General features: G+C 37.2%; 1 protein-coding gene, 1 long non-coding RNA gene and 1 other non-coding gene across 5 annotated transcripts in view; 2 read left to right on the top strand and 1 right to left on the bottom strand.

Annotated features, from left to right (window-relative positions):
- LOC149081649 (uncharacterized) overlaps window positions 1-20255 on the bottom strand; it is a 558055-nt gene that overhangs the window by 242664 nt on the left and 295136 nt on the right. The gene's annotated exons all lie outside the window — the stretch shown is intronic.
- Window positions 1-20255, top strand: part of LOC149081650 (uncharacterized) — a 265111-nt gene that overhangs the window by 6558 nt on the left and 238298 nt on the right. The gene's annotated exons all lie outside the window — the stretch shown is intronic.
- On the top strand, window positions 19303-19374 carry TRNAG-GCC (transfer RNA glycine (anticodon GCC)). Its single transcript has one exon. It is a non-coding gene; the product is annotated as a tRNA-Gly (tRNA).

Here is a 20255-nt window from a genome sequence, read left to right on the forward strand (position 1 = left end):
TGTCCCCTTGCCAAAGCAGTAAATTTATTTATTTATTTTTTTATTCAATTCAAAACAGCACACATAAATACATGAATACAAAATACAAATATACAAAATAAAATAAAGACAACAGAACAAAAGACAAAACATACACTATGCAGCTGTTAGGGACCCATTTGGTCCGTCCTAGAGCTTAATAAATACTATATATAATAAACAGCACGCTCGATTTATATTTATAATATAAATCGAATTATATTTATAAATAAATTGAAGGTGTATAAATAACTAATGGTCCATCCTATCCATCCCCGTTGAAAATTTTTGAACACTTCGACAGGATCCCCCCAACATCTGCGTTCCGTCAAAGTAAACATTCAAGAAATCAAGTCTTTCGTCACAGCTCAATCCTTGTGTACCATCAAGAGCAGGCTGGTTCTTCTCTGCACCCCTTCGATTAAGTCAATGCCCCCCTCTGAAAGTATGGTCTCCGAAAAACTGACGGCATACGCCAATCCTGGACGAACCAAGCGCGCAGGAAAAGTGGAAGAATCATTTTAGGGGAACGCTTTGAGAATGAAACCGAACATTCTATTAGATTTTTTGACCACCGCTGAACAATGTTCAGAAAACCTAAGCCACTTATTAATAAGAATACCCAGATCGGTGATCGTAGTTACAAAAAAAGCTATTAGAATTTCGGCAGGCAATTACATTACTATACAAAGGGTTTTTCAAGATCTGGCTGATGCATTTTGGAAAGAGAAAATTTTCAACTGCCCCCGCGTGGAATCGAACCCATATCCTTTCACGTTCCGGGTGAACGCCCTAGACCACAAGACTCACATTACTTCCTCGAATGAACTTTTTCTGCACCTAAATACCCTACCCCGTTTTTTTAAGAAATTTATATTTTTCCAGATTCATTCTTACAATCAAAAAAAAAAAGTTCTCTTTACCTTTAAGGAGGTTGGTGCACGCAAATTTTCCAAAAAACACATTTTCCAATTTTTCAATTTTCAAATACTATGAAATTTTCTGCGTGTAACTGTGTTAAAGTTTTTGTTCTGCCTCTAATAGAAATATTTTTAAAATATTTCAATATAAACTGCTGGCAGGTATTACACATAATAATGTTTCACACTGAAATGCTTTTTTTTACTCAAAATTAAGTTTTTTGTTAAAGAACATTTTTGGAACACCACTCATTCAAATGTCTCGAAACTTTGTGTCTCTCTCTCAACATTATGGTGTTATATACTTTAAACACGAGGCGTTTTTATTAAAATTATTTAAAAAAAATGTATGGCACAAAATATGGGAAAATTTTGGTGACTTTTGAAAAAGTTGCGTGTTGCTAAAGTTAAAATTCAAGAAAAAAAATTCCTGATTCCTGGTTCACGTAAAACAACTTCACCAACAAAGCTTTATCCTTCGCACTCAGCAGCCTTGTTTACATACACGGTTTATAACGGTGAACTGGTTGTGAATTAGAACCACAAGTTCTTATAACCGTCTCATTTGCATATATCCACCGAAGTCGCTCGTAACAGTGCTATCTATCGGCTGTTTTTTTGGTTATTCTTTCCCTTATACAAGGATGACGTCACTCTCCGCTACCATGTGAAGGTTTTTTTTTTTTTTTTTTTTTTTTAACAACTGGCTGTTGCGAAGATATATTTCGGAAAGAGAGAAAATTCAACTTTTCCTGCGGAGAATCGAACCCACGTCCTTTCACTTTCCGGGTGAACGCACTAGACTACAGAGGCACAGAATCTCTCAATCTTTCCTTGGAGCTCGTGTACACTGAAAGGGACCGTACATGGACGGCCGGACCAGACTCAGGCCAAGCTCACAACTGCTGACGTTGTCACCAGATGGCGACTTATACAAGGATGACGTCACTCTCCGCTACCATACGAAGGTTTTTTCAACTGCCCCTAGGTAAGACGCCTTCATAAGTGTATTAAGGAGTTCTACCCCTAGGGTTTCTTGAATTTTCTCTCTTTTCGAAATATATCTTTGCAACAGCCAGTTGTTAAAAAAAAACCCTTCGTATGGCAGCGGAGAGTGACGTCATCCTTGTTTAAGTCGCCATCTGGTGGCAACGTCAGCAGTTGTGAGCTTGGCCTGAGTCTGGTCCGGCCGTCCATGTACGGTCCCTTTCAGTGTACACGAGCTCCAAGGAAAGATTGAGAGATTCTGTGCCTCTGTAGTCTAGTGCGTTCACCCGGAAAGTGAAAGGACGTGGGTTCGATTCTCCGCAGGAAAAGTTGAATTTTCACTCTTTCCGAAATATATCTTCGCAACAGCCAGTTGTTAAAAAAGAAAAAAAAAAAACCTTCGTATTCTTTCCCTGCCTTAAAAAAATTCCCGTGACCTAGCGATGCAAAGAACCCTGCAAACCATTTTTTACTTCGGTTATTTTTCCGGTTTTTATGAATGTTGAAAGTTTGTACGGACTTTTTTCCCACCCGTACAATATATATGTTGTACAATATAACCTGTTGTTGAATATATATATATATATATATATATATATATATATATATATATATATTTTTTTTTTTTTTTTTAATTTCTAATGCAGAAACCCTTGTAAAATAATATGCCCATGCCAGAAAAATATCTAAGCTCAACAAGAAGCGCGAAAATTAATATTTCATTGGGAAAAAAGTATGGATTGAATTCTTGTACTGGCGTACCATGAGATGCAGTAAACACTGTTGAATTTTGGTAAGAAATTTTCGTAGTATCGGAAATCAGATATAAACGCATATTGGAAATGCAAAGCCTCACGCTACACGGGACCTATCTTTCACATAAATAACTTCACGCGTCTATTGTCAGCGATATACGGATACAAATGATCTGATAAAGCGACAGAAAATATTATATGGATATACCAATATATATTTGCATTAAAGGAAAAAGAAGTTAGAATAATGTCTCGCGTATGAAAGTCAGCGAGCTTATAGGCAAGAGATGTATCGCGCGATATCGGTTCGAAAAAAACTCACAAAAATTGTCTTCATACAAAAGCCATGAATAATCTTTTAGCTGTCAGCTTCGGAACGGATGTTCTCGAAAATGTTCGCTGAGGTTGAAAGAGTTGCGCAACTGACTATTTTTCATTCCTTTCAGAAACACATAACATTCGATTTTTAAGATTCTTTTCTGACTACTCGTTTCAGAAACAGAAACATATTTGAAGGGAGAAAAAGAACAAATAAATGATAAGGGGAGAGGGCGAAAAACTGTTGAACGATGAAGTTTCTGAGGTAACTGGCAACTCTCCAAAAGCGATACACACAGTACTGATATACCGAATACATACATACCTTCACCCTTCCGAAATAGGCGTGTAAATTCGTATATGTGTACGTATCATGAATCGATCAATCATACGCAGATAACGTGTTCGAATAATATGTGAGCGATGATTCCTTTTGGGAATCGAAGAATGCAATCTTCCGTATACATCACTTGGGAATTTCAAAAGATCAGCGAAATAATTTTTATTTACGCATCAGGGCGATGCGCTTTCGCAATCTAAATATCTTTACATTGCGATAAAAGTAACAAATTGCAACTTAAATACGATAGAAAATATTCAAATGCTTATTGTTATACCGAGTGATTCCATAGTTCCACTTGCGCATTTTACTGGCGAACTGTTTTCGTCCTAGACGCGTACTTTCAATTATAAAAATATTCAAATAACTTGTAGAACCCAGATATAATTTATATGTATATATGTTACTGTCAATGCTCGAAATTGGCCAATTCACGAAATTGCCGGTGAAACCTGGCCAAAGTCCGACAATATACGACATGATTTAGGATCTTCGTCAAGTTGGCGTATTTTTCCGGGATAATTATCCACACGTAACGCGTCCACGTTACTTATGACAACCCATCAAACCGATACAGATGCGGGAATCATTTTTTTCCTTCAATATTTGGCAGAAAAACTATATGTAATTATTTTTATTACTCTCAAATTTTTTTCACTTTTTTTTTCTCTCTTGTCACATGGAGCTAATCCAATGCAACTGCTATACATATAAATGTATCACTCGTTGGCGATAAAAAAAAATGGATTCGGCTCCTCTCCAGGGCCATCTTATATCAGCACATCGAGCTTTGGCCAGGGATCTGCCGGCCACTTTGCGAAAGGGTCGTCTAAGGTCTAGATCACTTCTGCAATTCGGTCTCTTGGCAAATTCGTGACTTGGCCGCACTTCGGGCTTGGTAGTAACATTTATATGCGCCATCCATGTTGAAAATGGCTGTGCAGTTATTAAAATAAAAACATTTACTTTCGATAAATCAGATATAAACACACCCTGTCTTCAAAAACCAAATTACAGAGTTGTTCCCTGTCTTTCCTAAGGCCAAATTTTCCAAGTGCAATATTCGCTAGGATATTTGAATTCAAAAACTTGAGAAAAGTTGTGAAAGAGTGGCATAAACGTGGGAAATAAGCGTTGTCGGTAAATTTTTGGTGTTGTTTTTCCCCAACCTTTCTCCAATTTTTTAATCCAAATATCTCAGCGAATATAAGATGTTGCTCTTACTAACGTGGGATTTTTTGTTAGCTTCAGGAGAGACAGGACAACAACTGTCCAATCGGGTTTTCGAGGACAGAGTGGTTTCTGTATAGAAAGTGGAAGAGACATTATGTTTTTCTTTTCCCCTTCGAGGAAGTATAGGGTCATTGAAGTATACGTCAGCATCGATCGATGGGGGAGGTGTTTCCGATTTGCTGACTTTTGATGGCAAAGGGGGGGGGGGTTTGGATGATGTTTACGTCATCAACCACCCTTTTTGGAAGATATGAAATATTCTTAATAGCATCTTATTCGGTGTACCAAAAACGGAAAAATACCTTTCGATAGTTATTGGGCACTTGAACTAACATTCTCCCTATTGATAAGTCCCCTACAGAGCCACTTTAGTGATCTCTAAATGTCTCACGGATCGCTTAAGTGTTCTGGAACTGTGTCTGGAACTATGACTTCCTTTAACAACAAATAAGTGATTAAAGTGTCAATTACTTCGTTTTTTGTTTAAAATTTTGATTTCAATTTCTTCGAAATTTAATCATAAATATTAAGTAAATCCTTGGCTGTAATTGGCAACTTTACTTGCATAAGATGGATATACATGACCATATATACATAGCTCGGGTTTTTATGGCAATTCATAATTTTGTCATTTTCAAGCGATTGGTCGGTCATATTTCAGGAATTTTAAAATTGGCGATGTTTTGGTTATTTTATCACCATAAATTTTAATTCATAGACATTTAGTTATACACTTACAATGAATCTTCTTGTTGTTTTCAGAATTTTTTTTTGTATTCCCAGGGGCCACTTTTTTGTTCTAGGAGTATCTTTTATTGCTACATTTCTGAATGGGACGCCAAGCACTTACGAAATATGTTCAGACACTCGAAATATTCGCATTCAATGCATTTTCATCATCCCTAAACACATGGAATTTTTGTCAGGAGGGGCAAACACAAACAAAAATTAACACTGTCCCCCGGGGTAAGAAGGTACTCATTTTGTTTCCCCTTCCTAGTAATTTTTAACGAACAATGATACAACTTAGCGCCTATTGGGACAGCGCTCCGGCCACCACTCGCTCCCGCTTTACCCCTAGTTGCGGCCGTGCCTAAAACTGTAAAAATATTAAAGCACTTACACTTCACTCACAATTAAAGGCAGGCACTTGCAAATTGATGGTAACGCTAACTTCACACAAAACGCTAAGTATGTACGCAGGTGGTTAGGTATATCAGGCAGGGCCGTAACTAAGATTTTTGCCAATCTCCACCTTCATTTTAAAATTCGATAATTTTATAACGGTGTACTCTTTGTTCTAACCTAATACTACCACCCATGGCAATTACCCCCCGCCCAATCCGTTTACTCTAGTTCCAATCCTGATATATGTTATCATTTACGCATAGAATATACACACAAATTTTGGGCTCAACTCGCATCGGAAAGCGGATGTAAAATGGCGTTAAACTGCCCAATGACGGCAGACGGTAGTTGTGCTCGGTGTAAAAGAAGGGCCGATGGTACCACTGCATTTTATTCTGTTAAATATGTTAAAAGTTTCAGCACAAAATCGATGTAATGTGCATCAACATTACAATTCAGCTTGTGAAATGTAATGAACGAAATTGCAGAAACTGGAGTTTGCTTTATGAAAAGCCTTCTTCAAATATTGCTCAATCCGGTAATTTTTCCAAAATTTAAAAAGAAGACTGCAAAGTTCAATTCCTTCAAATATTTAAACAATACCAGTTTACTTTCTAAACAGGTCGGACTGTATCTGGTGAAACCAAGTGCGATTCTAGAACATACTAAAGTGCAGTTGTTGTGCATAAAGTAGGTGTGGATTCCATTTGAATCTGGTGAGAGAATTTTAATTAAAATGATAAACTGGTTAATTTTTTTATTTATTTAATAACTTAATAAGATATGAAGCAATAACTGAAAAAAAGAGATAAAAAAAATAGAAACTCAGTGTTATTTCTTATAAACTTTAAAACCTGAAACAATATGGAAACAAATCTTTTTTTGTTATCCTATTATCCTTTAATGTTCCAATCACGCTTACTTTATGGTCTGCCTGTCTGGGGCAGATATTATGTAACGAGTTGTGCTCTCCCACACATTGTTTCCTTATTTATTTATTTATTTATTCATATCTCAACAGGCAAGGATTGCCCAATTACAGAGATGGACAGGAGAAAAGAAATACAAAAACACAAATACAACAAACTACAAAAAACAAAAACCAGTGGAAATACATACGGAAAAGCATAATGACATGAATATTCAATACTCACGTATAACTTTTAAGAAATTCTCTTATAGTTGAATTGAACATATCGGGTTTCACATCGCACTGATTGTAGATATTGCACATCTCAAAAATAGGGGCCCGTCGTAAAATATTTGTTATGGTTTAGGGAGGCGAAAAGTCCGCCGAACATGCCTATTTCCAAATAAAATGCCCAACGAAGTGACTGAGAAGAGATTCCCATAAAAAAATATAGATGCCGAATTATATTTCTCTAAACTTATCCAAAACACAGCAACCTAATAACAGCTTCAAAAACCAATAATTATTATGAAATATAATTATACTGCCCGTATAAAAAATTATGGTTGACTCATTTAAGTATGGATATCTTCCCGATTTTTCCCAATGTGCATCACATTACTCATATTTCTTTATAAACGTGACAATTGCGTTAGAATTTCCGACCCCCGGGAGTAAGATATTGCATTTATTCATAACGCTATAAGAAAAAATTTTCTTGTGACACCACAACCTAAAATTGTACCTTATCAATCGATACTGATAACCTCTTGTCGAAACAGTTGATTGATGATGTATCAATACGTCATGGTAAATTTTATCCATGCCTTGAAAATTTTATATGTTTCGGTCATTTCCCTCTCCCCAGACACATCTGCGTTCTTCCAATATAAACATTTTCAAAAAATCAAGTCCTTCTTCACAGTTTAAGCCTTGCGTGCCGGCAAGAGCACGCGTAGCTTTCCTGTGCACCCCCTGGACAAAATCAATGCCCCTGTGTTGGTATGATGTCCAAAATTTAACGTCATACTCCAGTTCAAGACGAAAAGTGAAAGGATCACCATCTTCACATCAAAGTGTAGACGCATGACTGCAGAGAATCAGGTAAGGCCTGGTAAACTGATCATGACCAGGCTCTGTCATCGAAGTGAATTTAGATCAGTGTATCCCGAAGGATGTGGTTATGAAGGGAAATAGTCCTCCCTTACCCAGCCAAGCTCTCCCTCAACATGATACGAGATATAAAATCAAAAAGAGGATGGCAGCACCAGCAAGAACAGAAAACACGGGAACAATTCTGACAACATAAACACGTTAGAGCCACACATGCACTCGTAACACACATTCCGGCATGTGCCGATTCGTTAAAAATTAGGCTAAGAAATGTGTACGAGGAGGTGCGTACGATTACGTAGCAATCTGAGAATATCGATGTCTCGAGAAAATAAATGGTTCCTAACAGCAGTGCGTATTGGGCAGGAAATTTCGCAATTGTTGCAAAACCGCGTATTGCATTCCAGGCCCAATAGTAGCATTCGATTGTTATAACATTCATTACATTTTGACTGTTGAATTTCGTCTATTATCTCGAAATTCCACACTGTTGATTTCAACAATTGCATAAAACAAACGTATAAAAGGAGCTACCCGTCTAGACACGGCCTGGAGACCTCTTGTGTGAAGCCCGGGGCAGTTGAAATTGTGCATGTAGAGAGTAGCGAAAGTTTTCCTTTTTTTTTTTTTGCGATGCATTCTGACAGTAAAGTTCTGATTGAAAGTAAAGTTCATGAAGAGCAGCTTCGATTCTGACATCGCATTCAGCATGTACACGATGCAGATGCTCCGTGAACAAAGCTGTAATGTTCGTATGATCTCTCGTATTCGAGATGTATTCGCAAGGGTTTAAACAGTTCAACTTACTAATCTCCTGTGTTAATTTGAAGAAATTTAGATGAACACTAGTCTGAGAGTAAGTCCTCTTAAACTCGGGCCGAGAAATACCTATTTGTAAGATACGCTGCCTTGCTTCGAGGGTCTCACAAAGAATTATGACAATTAAGAAAGACGTTTGAGTTGCTTTTGATTTATAACATTTGCGAAAAATTATTTCATTCATAACAAAAAAGTGAATTGTTTTTCAATGTTTTGTAGTCGTGCGGAAATTTTGACGGACACGCAGCAACGTGAGTAGCCGGGTTCGATCTCCGCTGGCGGCACAGTGGTGGTCAACTGAATAAATTCAATACATTCGTTTTCTAACTTCGAGTTGTGAATGCGATCGGGCAGAATTTCAATCACGATAAAGTACTTACATGAATTTCCTGTGGTTTTTCCAATGTCAAAATTCAAGTTCGAGCCGATCTCGCATTTAAAAAATTCTCCACAGCGGGAAATGAGGCCTAAAATATTTAAAATACTCACGCATGACACAACGAGCAAAAAAAAAAAAAAAAACTTGTCAAATTTGTTGCTTCCGAGCCCCGAAGGCAGATGGCAGCACTTGACAAGAAACTCATAACAAGCATTCTTCAGAAACAAGCTTTGGGGTGATGGTCACCAAGCCCTGGGTGATGCTGGAAAATGTGCATGTATGAGATTGTGAACCTTATGTAAAGCTTGTTATTTTGCTGCCATTAATTTCGAATGTGCAATGATTGAATATTTGTACCAAGTGTCGACCAAGGTCTAAATAACTTCTGCAATTCGGTCTCTTGGCAAATTGGTGAATTAGCCGCACTTCGGGCTTGGCAGTAACATTTATATGCGTCATCCCCGTTGAAAATGGCTGTGCAGTTATTCAAATAAAAAAATTAACTTTAAATTAACTCGATACAGACACCCTGTCCTCAAAAACCAAATTACAGAGTTGTTCCCTGTCTTTCCTAAGGCCAAATTTTGCAAGTGCAATATTCGCTAGGATATTTGAATTCAAAAACTTGAGAAAAGTTGTGAAAGAGTGGCATAAACGTGGGAAATAAGCGTTGTCGGTAAATTTTTGGTGTTGTTTTTCCCCAACCTTTCTCCAATTTTTTAATCCAAATATCTCAGCGAATATAAGATGTTGCTCTTACTAACGTGGGATTTTTTGTTAGCTTCAGGAGAGACAGTACAACAACTGTCCAATCGGGTTTTCGAGGACAGAGTGGTTTCTGTATATAAAGTTGATTTTTACATTTTATTAACCATCACAGCGGCAATCCCGAGATATCTCGTCTAACTTGATCAGTTTTATTTCGACAATCCCGAAAAATCTCAGTTTCTTAAAACGCTCTTATTTCGTCAGCTCTGTGTGACCCCACACACAGCGTTGTAACTTTTCTTCTGATAACACATTCCCCCCGTCCTGTCAATCAACTGCAGTGTGAATGGAGTCGGCTTTTGTTCAAAATATGATAACGGAAGGGAAGAGAAATTATTTTTTTCTTTTCGCCTTCGAGGAAGTATAGGGCCATTGAATTATACGTCAGCATCGATGGGGAAGGGGTTTCCGATTTGCTAACTTTTGATGACGGGGGGGGGGTGAAGGGGGGTTTGGATGATGTTTACGTTATTAACCACCCTTTTTGGAAGATATGAAATATTCTTAATAGCATCCTATTCGGTGTACCAAAAACGGAAAAATACCTTTCGATAGTTATTGGGCACCTGAACTAACATTCTCCTTATTGATAAGTCCCCTACAGAGCCACTTTAGTGATCTCTAAATATCACACGGATCGTTCGAGTGATCTGGAACTGTGCCACGTATCACTCAAGTGATCCGTAATTATGCCCCAGATCACTTAAGTAATCTGGGAATATTCCGCGGGTAACTTGAGTGATGAAGAACCGCACTGGGCACCGCTTAATTGCTCTAAAACTGTGCCGTCACTCAAGGAATCTCTAAATGTGCCACGGATCGTTTAAGTGTTCTGGAACCGGGTCGCGGATTACTTAAGTAATATTTGAATCTAAAGTGATCTTCGAGGCCTATTTCAGTGATCTGAAAATGTGCCACGGGTCACTCAAATGCTCTGGAATTGTGCCACGGGTGATTTAAGCGATTTGTAAAAATGTGCAGCTAAGTTTATTTTCACAAAATTAGGTTTTGGGGGGGGGGCGGCAAGCCACAACAGATAACCTTCAGGACCACATTTGATCTGGGGGTCAAGGGTTTACCATACATCGCTTAAAGGGTGGGTCGCAATGAATTTTTTAAAGTGAAATTTTGGGTTCTTACCCTTTAAATAGCATTCAAATTAACAGAAATCGGTTATAATAACATATAAAGGCATTTTCTTTCGAAATTTTAATTTTTTTAAAAATTTTTTGCATTAAAAAAATAATTATTTTTTCTTCTGTGGGGAGGAGGTGCACGAGCTCCCTATGCCCCCTCCCGCGTAAGTTTCTGATCCCACCAATATGTGTTAACAGGTAGAGGGCAGTGTTGACGAAATTTTGCGGACAGGGGGGGGGGGGGCGATGAGGTCAGAGTTTTGCTGACAAAGGGGAGGGTCAAAAATTGCTAAACATTTGCTGACGTAAGAGTTGAACGGCCCCGTAGCATTATTGCGTACAACATAAATAACAGAAAATGATAATTTTTCTCTCTACCCAACATAATATTATTATCTTGTGATGGGTGGTGGGGGGGGGGGGGTCTTTATCAGATCCACCAACGGGGAAAAATATTTTTCTTGAAAATAGGTGACAATTTCTAGGAGGTTCTGGGATTTTCACTTGCTTCAGACTCTGGATACATTTTAAAGTGTTTATATGATTAGCACACGCTTCTTATGCTTTCGTATGAAAAAAATACGGTGCCTTTAATATCTTTTCTTTAGAAATTATTGCAAAACTATTTATATATTCCAAATATGAATACTTTGCAATCGACCGAAATTACTAACGTTTTACATCAATTTTGGAAACTAAGAAAAGATGTATAAATACATTTGGCACCGTTTAATCGGAAATCGACGGGTCCAGCGCACAATATGCGATTAAACGGGGGAACGATCCGATAATTTGCATATTGAAAACTGCGGAAGGATCACAGAATTAAAAAAACTATAATAAACCCGACATAAAAATGTAATGGAAATTATGTGGAATTACAACGATTACAATATTTGACTTTAATTTTTCATTGAGAATATTTAACGCCCTCTATGGACATAAAAGGGAACAGAGAAATAAAATGATTTTAAATTTATGTACTCAAGACAACTTGAATACACTTGAAGGCCAGTATCCACTCTCAATTTCAGATTTTTCCCAAATTTTAACTTGCCAACAAATTGCTACTGGTTTCAAATGCTTTGTCCAATAAAAATATTATGTACATAGTTTTTGATATGTATTAAATTCTATATATTACATTTAATTACGTCAAGGATTTTGCTTTATGTTAATGATATAAATTTTTGTCCTCGAAGGTTTCATCCGTTTTAGCCGGATATCCGATTAAGCGGGGCGACTGTAATACTGATTAATAGCACTCTTGTGCTGATATCTATGATGAAACGTCTACCTTTCCTCCCATAACCCTATTTTACTCATGAAAATAGTGATAAAAGGAATAAACTCACTCATTTACTCGAATCTGTAAATTTCCAATATCGAGCTATTTAAATCTCTAGAAACTTTGGTTCAAAATGAAAAGTTGAATTTGTTATGTTCATTTTATGCTTTCGAAAAATTGGAAAACCCAGACGAGAATAAAAAAGGGATTACAATAAAGGAAATACTGAAAGAAAAGTGAGCGCAAAAACACGGGAGAAAAAACGTCTGAATGAAGAAATATTGGCTCTAAAGGTTAATTTTGTTGTTTTCTGTCAGCAGCAGCAGGGTTTGTCATTTCGCGTTGCCTTACGGGCTTTTCATTCTGAAATAACAAATAAAATCCATTTGGAATGGTTGGAGAAACGCTTTTGGCTGTATCAAAACGAATTCGCTCACACAGTAGTTCATTCTATTCTATTTATTTATCTTATTCGCTTATGGTCTTGTTATTTGAACCCTATTATACTTGCATTTCTTTTTTTAAACATTATTGTTGTTTAAACAATCACATTGCATAAGAGATTTCAGGACATTATATTTAATATAATGATATCTCATGTTGTACTGTGAAAACTCGCCATAACTGTAAAGAATAATATAATAGTAACAAAATGTACCCCTGACGATAATACAGACGTTTTTGAACGTCATTTGAGGTTGCTGTCAGAAAGGCTGTTGTTGCTCAGCTGTCTATGAGTGAGGTTTGATATTGTATCAATAGATTCAGAAGAGAATATGATCGTTTGATCGATCCTCTTTGTTACGCAAACGTCTAACATAACTATGGGGAGATCGTTCATCCCTTTTGTATTATGGAATCGATTTTGTCAAATGAAAATTTAAAGGTAAATAATTAATTAGAAAAAATTCAGGCTTTTCTGAGATTTCATTTCCAGCCTTTATCTTTTATTCTCTATTCTTACACTTACTGGGTGTCCAACAAATTCATGAATAGTTCAAAAATCCATAAATACTGAAGGAATTAACATACTTGAGTGCGCGCGATTTGGGAGAAATTTATTTTCACAACGAGTGATTTTTTTTGGAAGGGCAAAATAAGAAAACTAGCTCTAATTTTTATTGATAGAGGGTGCTGAACAAAAGCAGCACCCTGCTGATCTTGTCATAAAGTGTTTCAGACAATGTCACGAAGCTGGGCTGGAAGAGATCACTACTGCATCATGACGCTTCACTCTGGCCCCGTGAGATCTGTGGCACACTTGAAGAATGCGGTTGGCTGTCTCGGCCACATTGTAGCCCGCGCGGCACATCTTATCACCTGGCCTGCCCCCTAAGGGTCCGGGATCTCGTCGGAAGGGAGCCCGTAGTCAGCCTAACAGACTGGACGAATTCCCTACCGGAGAGAAAACCAGACCCGTCAGAGCGCCAGCTATGGCATTGTGGGACCGAGTTTGCCTCCCTCAGCCCTGCACCGTCTACGTGACTTTTCAATATCCTGCTCCAGTAGACATTGTCACAGTAGTTAGATTTGATATAATACTTTCTCAACGTAGCCATATGTTGTAATTTACCAGTCAGTTCAGCATAGTAACTTTGCAAACTATGATCAAGATTCTTGATTTTGTTCAAGCTCATATATGGAATTCTCGTACGGAGTGACGGAACTCCCAGGCCACCCCACTTGACCCCTGTATGTATAAGTGCTTTAGCACAATCGTGGGGCAGCCTGAGCCATTTCCTTACATAGTGTCTGGCTATTCTATCTGCTTTTTCTAGGAGGCCTATCGACAGTCGACCGAGAGCCAACCGGTGGTACCACGAAGGGATAACAAAATTGTTTCAGAAAGAGAGGCGCCTTTGAGATGGTCATCAACAGCCGATCGACACCATCAAATTTCATCTGCGTCGATCCAATGGCTATGAATTCTATTCCAAGATAATCATAGTAATAATAATAATTAACCACGAACCACCGGCTGAAGCTTTACGCACGTTTCAAGTCCAATCACTCCTACCTGACTGAAGTGCAGTGCGCTCTGTCAACAGAAATTTGAACTAAATTTTTTTCTGTATCGAAAAAAATTGCCCTCCGTGAGGATAAAGTTTTCGCAAATAGCGTTAATTTCCCCCAATTCCTTCAATTTTTGTCACTGTTTTTTATTTACGAACTTATTGGATACCCTGTACCTTTATCACCAAGTTGTATCTGGACAGCGACTGCCACAGTTGATATTGTGTCCCACCCGAGGAAAAAAAGAGAAGCGTAGTTTTCAATTCATTCTTTAAATAATTTTTCTTCGGTTTTTTGATAATCCTTTAATTTTTCAAGTACAAAAATTACTGAGTTCGAAAGAGCATCAAAAGAAAGCCTCATCTCTAGTTTTCACATAATTGTTAATCACTAGCGCACTATTTTTGTTTCACTATACTATAAAAAGCGAAGAAGTAAGCTGATTTCTAAACGGAATAAGCCCGAGCTGAATTTTTCCAACGTTGTAAGCGTGAAAGAGTAAAAATTCAAATGCTATAACAAGTAAAAGTAAACATCATCAATAAAGCCAAAAAGTTCAGACCGCGAAAATAATTCATTCTGAGCAGGAAGGAACATTGTAAGTGCGAGCCATATATGATATAATCATGAGGTGCACATGGTATAAAAATTGCATAAAAGCACGAAATAGGCCGTCTTGACCCCCCTCCCCCCCCCCCATCCCTGCTCCATTATGCTTTAGTAACGATTTTTAGGCTAAAGAAAATTCTAAAAATAAAATAAAATGTTAGTAAAAGATAACCCCCATATTTGTTAGATACATAAAAAAATTAAATTTCTCTTGAACATTAACAACCAATTAAAATTAAAAGCAGCTGAAACGGCTGTCAACAAAAATAGTTCAAAAAGTATTTTGCACTCATTTTTTAAAGACTTTGAATCAATATCTGCTCGTGTATCCATTTCTAAACGGTAAAAACATACAAAAAAGTCACAATATCTACAGAAATAATGCCGACAGGCAGTGAAAGTGTTGGAGAAAAAAAAATATTTTTCATGACTTTCACATGCGTGTGAGTGCCTAATTAAACATTTCGTTAGTGAAACGAGGTAGAATTTTCAAACAGTATTTGACAGAAAATTCAAGAAGAAATAACCATAATCGTATTAATAATTCTCGCTAAAACTTTTTAAATTTAAAAGTCAAACTGTTGGGCCAAATTGATAATCATCTCTGACAAGGAATAGCTAAATTGGCTTATGAATTCGAAATTGCTCGAGCTTTCCAGTTTCGATTTTATTTGGTTAAACCACGCGCAATATTCTAAATTAATCAGCTATCCGGATAGAACCTTGAAGTATCATTTTAAGCTTCGGTAAAATTTGTGGTGTCTGATTACGGATCGTGGCATTTCTGAAATGCCTCATCAAGTTCCGTGTAAAGCGTGCCAAGATTGATTCATTCCCGTTTGGCATTTGAACTTTCTTCATTAATTTACTCTGCTAAAACAACCATCTTAAAATTACGAAACATGAGATTTTGGTTAACTGATTGGGTTGTCGCTGAATAGCAGAGAATTTTGTGGAAATGAGAGAATTTGCATGAGTTTAAAAAATACATGTAACTTGTATGTTTATATCAATTAATTTTCAGTTCTCTCAAGGCAATTCTTTCTCTAGATGGGGTTCGACCATCTACTGTGTCTCGGTGTCTCAGACAATATAAACTGGTCGCACTACTCGTAGTAGATTGGTAATATTTGATGGAATTGAGTGTACGATTGTTTTTAGAAATAATGTGCTTTCAATAAATACAGTAGATAGATAGGTAGGTAGAACCGCGGACTGATGCAAAGCAACTTACTTTCGTTACCTCGAAAGAGGAAGGGTTGTGTCGTCAAAAGTTAGCAAAGATTAATAGTAGTGCCCCTCCCCTTGCCCCGTGCTCGCAAGTATCAAATCACTCTCGTAGTTCTCTCCATGAAGACAGCTATCAAGTCAATGTAACGTACAAGCCATTTGATTAAAAATGGATAACTGAACCCAATGCCTAGGGAGAAAAATTGCACGTGCTCCCAGTGGCTCATAAGGCTATCGGGCTGGAGACCGCAGCTTGGGATTTCAAAAGAAGTGAGGAGAAGACTTGTGGGGAAAGTAAGAAGAAGAAGCTGGTATATTGACGCGGAAGATTCGAATGATCTACAAAATATATAGTATATATTGTTTGTAATTTTTGTGATTGTGTTATTAATTGGGTTGCTGTATTTTTGAAATATATGGCATCCATATTTTTTATGAGCATCTTTTTCTCAGTCACCTCGTTGGGCATTTTGCCTTTTGTGGCGTTGTATTTGTTTTTGTATTATATAAAACGACTCCACTGTGACGGGAAACGAGGAAACAAAGCCTCCGTCCACAGTCATGGAGGAAAGAATAACTGTATTTTTTCCTCCATGGTCCACAGTGCTGAGCAGTTTTGCTTCCCTTTCTTTTTACAGAATATGCAATACACACACCCGCAAGCGCACACATACACACAGCCGCCACTGCGACGGGGATAATAAAACAGAGCCTCCTTTCACAGTGATGGGCATTCACATTTGAATTACTCACAAATATTATTTTTATATAGCAAAGGTTTCCCTTTTTTACACATTTGGGAATGCACATAAACATTGATATAAATACAATACATATTGGGAGCAAATATCATTATGTGCTCATACTAATATTCATGGTTACAAAATTATAATCATGCTTTGTCAGTGTATATACTAAAACATTTGTATTATTCTTCCTGTTGTTTACGACAGGGTCACTGAGTGTGTTGTTTTTAAAATATGGTGAGGAGAGGACATTATTTTTACTTTCAAAAATTGCTCTTACACAGATGTCCTTGATTCCAGATAATTGATATGTTATGGTATAGGAGCCTAAGTTGGCCCTTTTAACTTGAGACTTCTTCTATTTCAGATTCTAATTCCGAATCACTAGTAGTGTGTTCACTGCTTCCAGCTATTATCAAAACAGTTTCTTTATTATTCACCAGATAGTTGCAGACTTGTAGCTTTATCTTTGTAAAATAATTTTCCGTTTCCATAAGTTCTCTCGTCCGTTTGGTGGTGCTGCTAAATGGTATCCCTTTGTGTGCATCAATTCTTTCCATCAGCACCAAATTTTTTGCTTATGCGGTGCAGCATAATTTCCAAGATATTGATTACGAGCATTATCATATAACTTTCACTTGCCAATTAATTATTAGCATTCCATTAATCATTTTCAGACAATAAAAAAGGGTAGAATACAACAAACGTTATTAACATGAAAGTAAAATTTTACCCGTAGAATGGTAAAATGCTTACATCTCATACCTTTTAACCTATCAACATGGTCACAAAAATCCTCCAAAAGAAATATCATTAAAATATTAATTACCCATTGATTTATTGCAAATTTTCTACACATATTTTTGGTTTTATACGCTGTGCCATGCTTATGAAACGTTTTACATTTCTTTGATACTTATTTCATTGCAAATTTTCAAGCATGAAAGGAAAAAATAATATATATATATATATATGTGTGTGTGTAAAAAAGATTTGGATTTCATTGACTTAATTTTTTTAAACAAAATTTAAATTCCCAGTTTTTAAAGCTTAAAGAATTATTTTTTGTAAGTATCAAATAATTTGCTTTATTTGAAGAATTGGACCATTTTCTTTATTTTGAATAAATTTTTATTCACTTACATTGATGTCATAAGCGCAAGTTGTTAATGATAATTTTTGTAATGTTTTAAAATTTTCCAGAAAGTCCAGAAAAAATATAAAAAAATGTGAAACACATTGTATTGCCATCAATCAAAAATATGTGTAAAATGTTTTATATAAACCTAAAATAATATTTTTTTATTGTATTTCTACTTGATCAGCGTTCCTCAACTTTTCTGAAATCAAGACCCAATAAATTTTCTGAAACAATTCGCCGGAACACTAATTTACAGAATATAGGCTTAATTTAATATTTGAACCCATGTGAATATCATTAACATTAGTTTCATGCAAAATAATAACTATCATTTAATCATAATTGAATTTTCACGTCTGCCTGCAGACCTACTGGCTCCGATCTCTCCGTTAAAAAGTCTTGACGCCGAGAGCAACAGGCCTACCATGTTACAATTATTCATTCATTACACTTCACTCACTGTGAGTTGAAGAAAAACTCATAGTTTAAAAAATTTGATTGCCGATGGCAGCACTACACATAACAAGCATTACACAGTAACACACTTTACGGAAGGTTCACTATACATATACACACATTCCAACATGTACCAATTCGTTAGAAGTTCCTCAGAGGAATATGAACGATGTGCATGTCTGGTTTAGTAATAGTAGATAGATAAGTAGAACCGCTCACAACCCCGGACTGATGCAAAGCACCTTACTTCCATTACTTCAAAAGAGGCAGAGTTGCGTTGGAAAAGTTAGCAAAGATTTATAGCGATGGCTGCCCTTGCCCGCAAGTATTGAATGATTCGCGTTGTTCTCCCCATGAAGACAGCCATCAAGTCGATGTAACGTACAAGCCGTTTGACTAAAATGTATAGCTGAACCCAATGACTATGGAGAGAAATTGCACGTACACCCAGTGGCACATAAGGACCGGAGACCGCAGCCAGGGATTTCAAAAAAAGTGTGGAAAAGACTTGTGGGCAAGAAAGAAGAAAAAGAAGCTGGCATGTTGAAATGGGAGAGATTTGAGAATGGTCTAAATACACAATATATATACAGCACCTCCACTGTGACGGGAAATTATAGTAGACCCACTGGCTCATCCTGACGGACCACTTCGCGGACGGTAGGTTGAGAAACGCAAGGTAGTAAACGACGGTAGGTCAGAAAACTGTATGTTGTGAAGATATTTATTATTTGAGATGTTGATTTATTTTTAAGGAAGGAAAAAACTCATCATTGCCGCTACCGGGAGTCGAACCCGGGTCCCTCGATTGCCGGACGAGTGCTCTGACCACTAAGCTACAGAGGAGACAGCGATTTGCCTTCGTTAGAGCGTCATCATGTCATATATACTTATATATATAGCCATCTAGTGGCTTGTCCATGAGCTATTAGCTGTCTGTCCATTTCACGGTTCCGTTCGGCATATTTACGCTCTAACGAAGGAAAGTCTATATCTCCTCCGTAGCTTAGTGGTCAGAGCACTCGTCCGCCAATCGAGGGACCCGGGTTCGACTCCCGGTAGAGGCAGCGATGAGTTTTCTCCTTCCTTAAAAAATCAACCTCTCAAGAAATACTGTAATTTCTGTACTTCAGAATGCTAATTCAAGCGAAATTTGATCACTCGAATTTATTCGATATGCTCTACGCGCGCGTGTGTAGGCTATATCTTTCAATTTTCTTCAGATAACAGATTCGTAGCGAAACAAATAGACTTTTGAATATTCCGACAGTGTTCCAAATTTGGCCAATATACTGAGTAGACGAGAAATGACGTTCGAAATAATGATCGGGGTGAATCGTAGATATAAGTTTTGTCTGCAGCGGCTGACGTGGCTGTTTCATTACACGTAATGCAATATCACTTCGGACGTGTTACATATACCGGATTATCACTGAAAGAGAAACTAGAATTTCTTCCCAGAAAGATTAAAATGTGTGGTGCTATTATTGCTTCATCTTGCCTGCTTATGAAATGTGATGAAGTAAAAGCATTTATGATGCATATAAATGCTATAAAATTCATTTCTCAGTCGAAGTATTTGTATTTGTATTTGAATTCCTAGCATGTAAACAAAATGCTGAGGTATACATGCTCAACCCACGCCCTGAGAACCAAATACTGTTCTCGGAATCATATGATGTGTCCCGCGACCGCAAAACCTAAAAATGAACCGAGCGGCACATTTCCAAATCACTTAAGGGACCCGCAACAGATCACTTGGGTGGTCCCTGGCACAGTTTCATATTACTTAAGTGATAAGTAAATGTTCTGTGTGTCCCCTTCATTTACCCGCGGTGCAGTTTCACATCACTTAAGTCTCTCGAAAAACACTCGTAGATCAAGGAAGTGACTTTCGCCATATGAGAGAGAGAGAGAGAGAACAGATTACATAAAAAATCCACGACAC

The sequence above is a fragment of the Pholcus phalangioides genome, unplaced genomic scaffold (genome assembly GCF_987345545.1).
Source record: "Pholcus phalangioides strain wild (caught in Gottingen) unplaced genomic scaffold, Ppha-v1.0 ptg000009l_1, whole genome shotgun sequence".
Taxonomy (NCBI): domain Eukaryota; kingdom Metazoa; phylum Arthropoda; class Arachnida; order Araneae; family Pholcidae; genus Pholcus; species Pholcus phalangioides.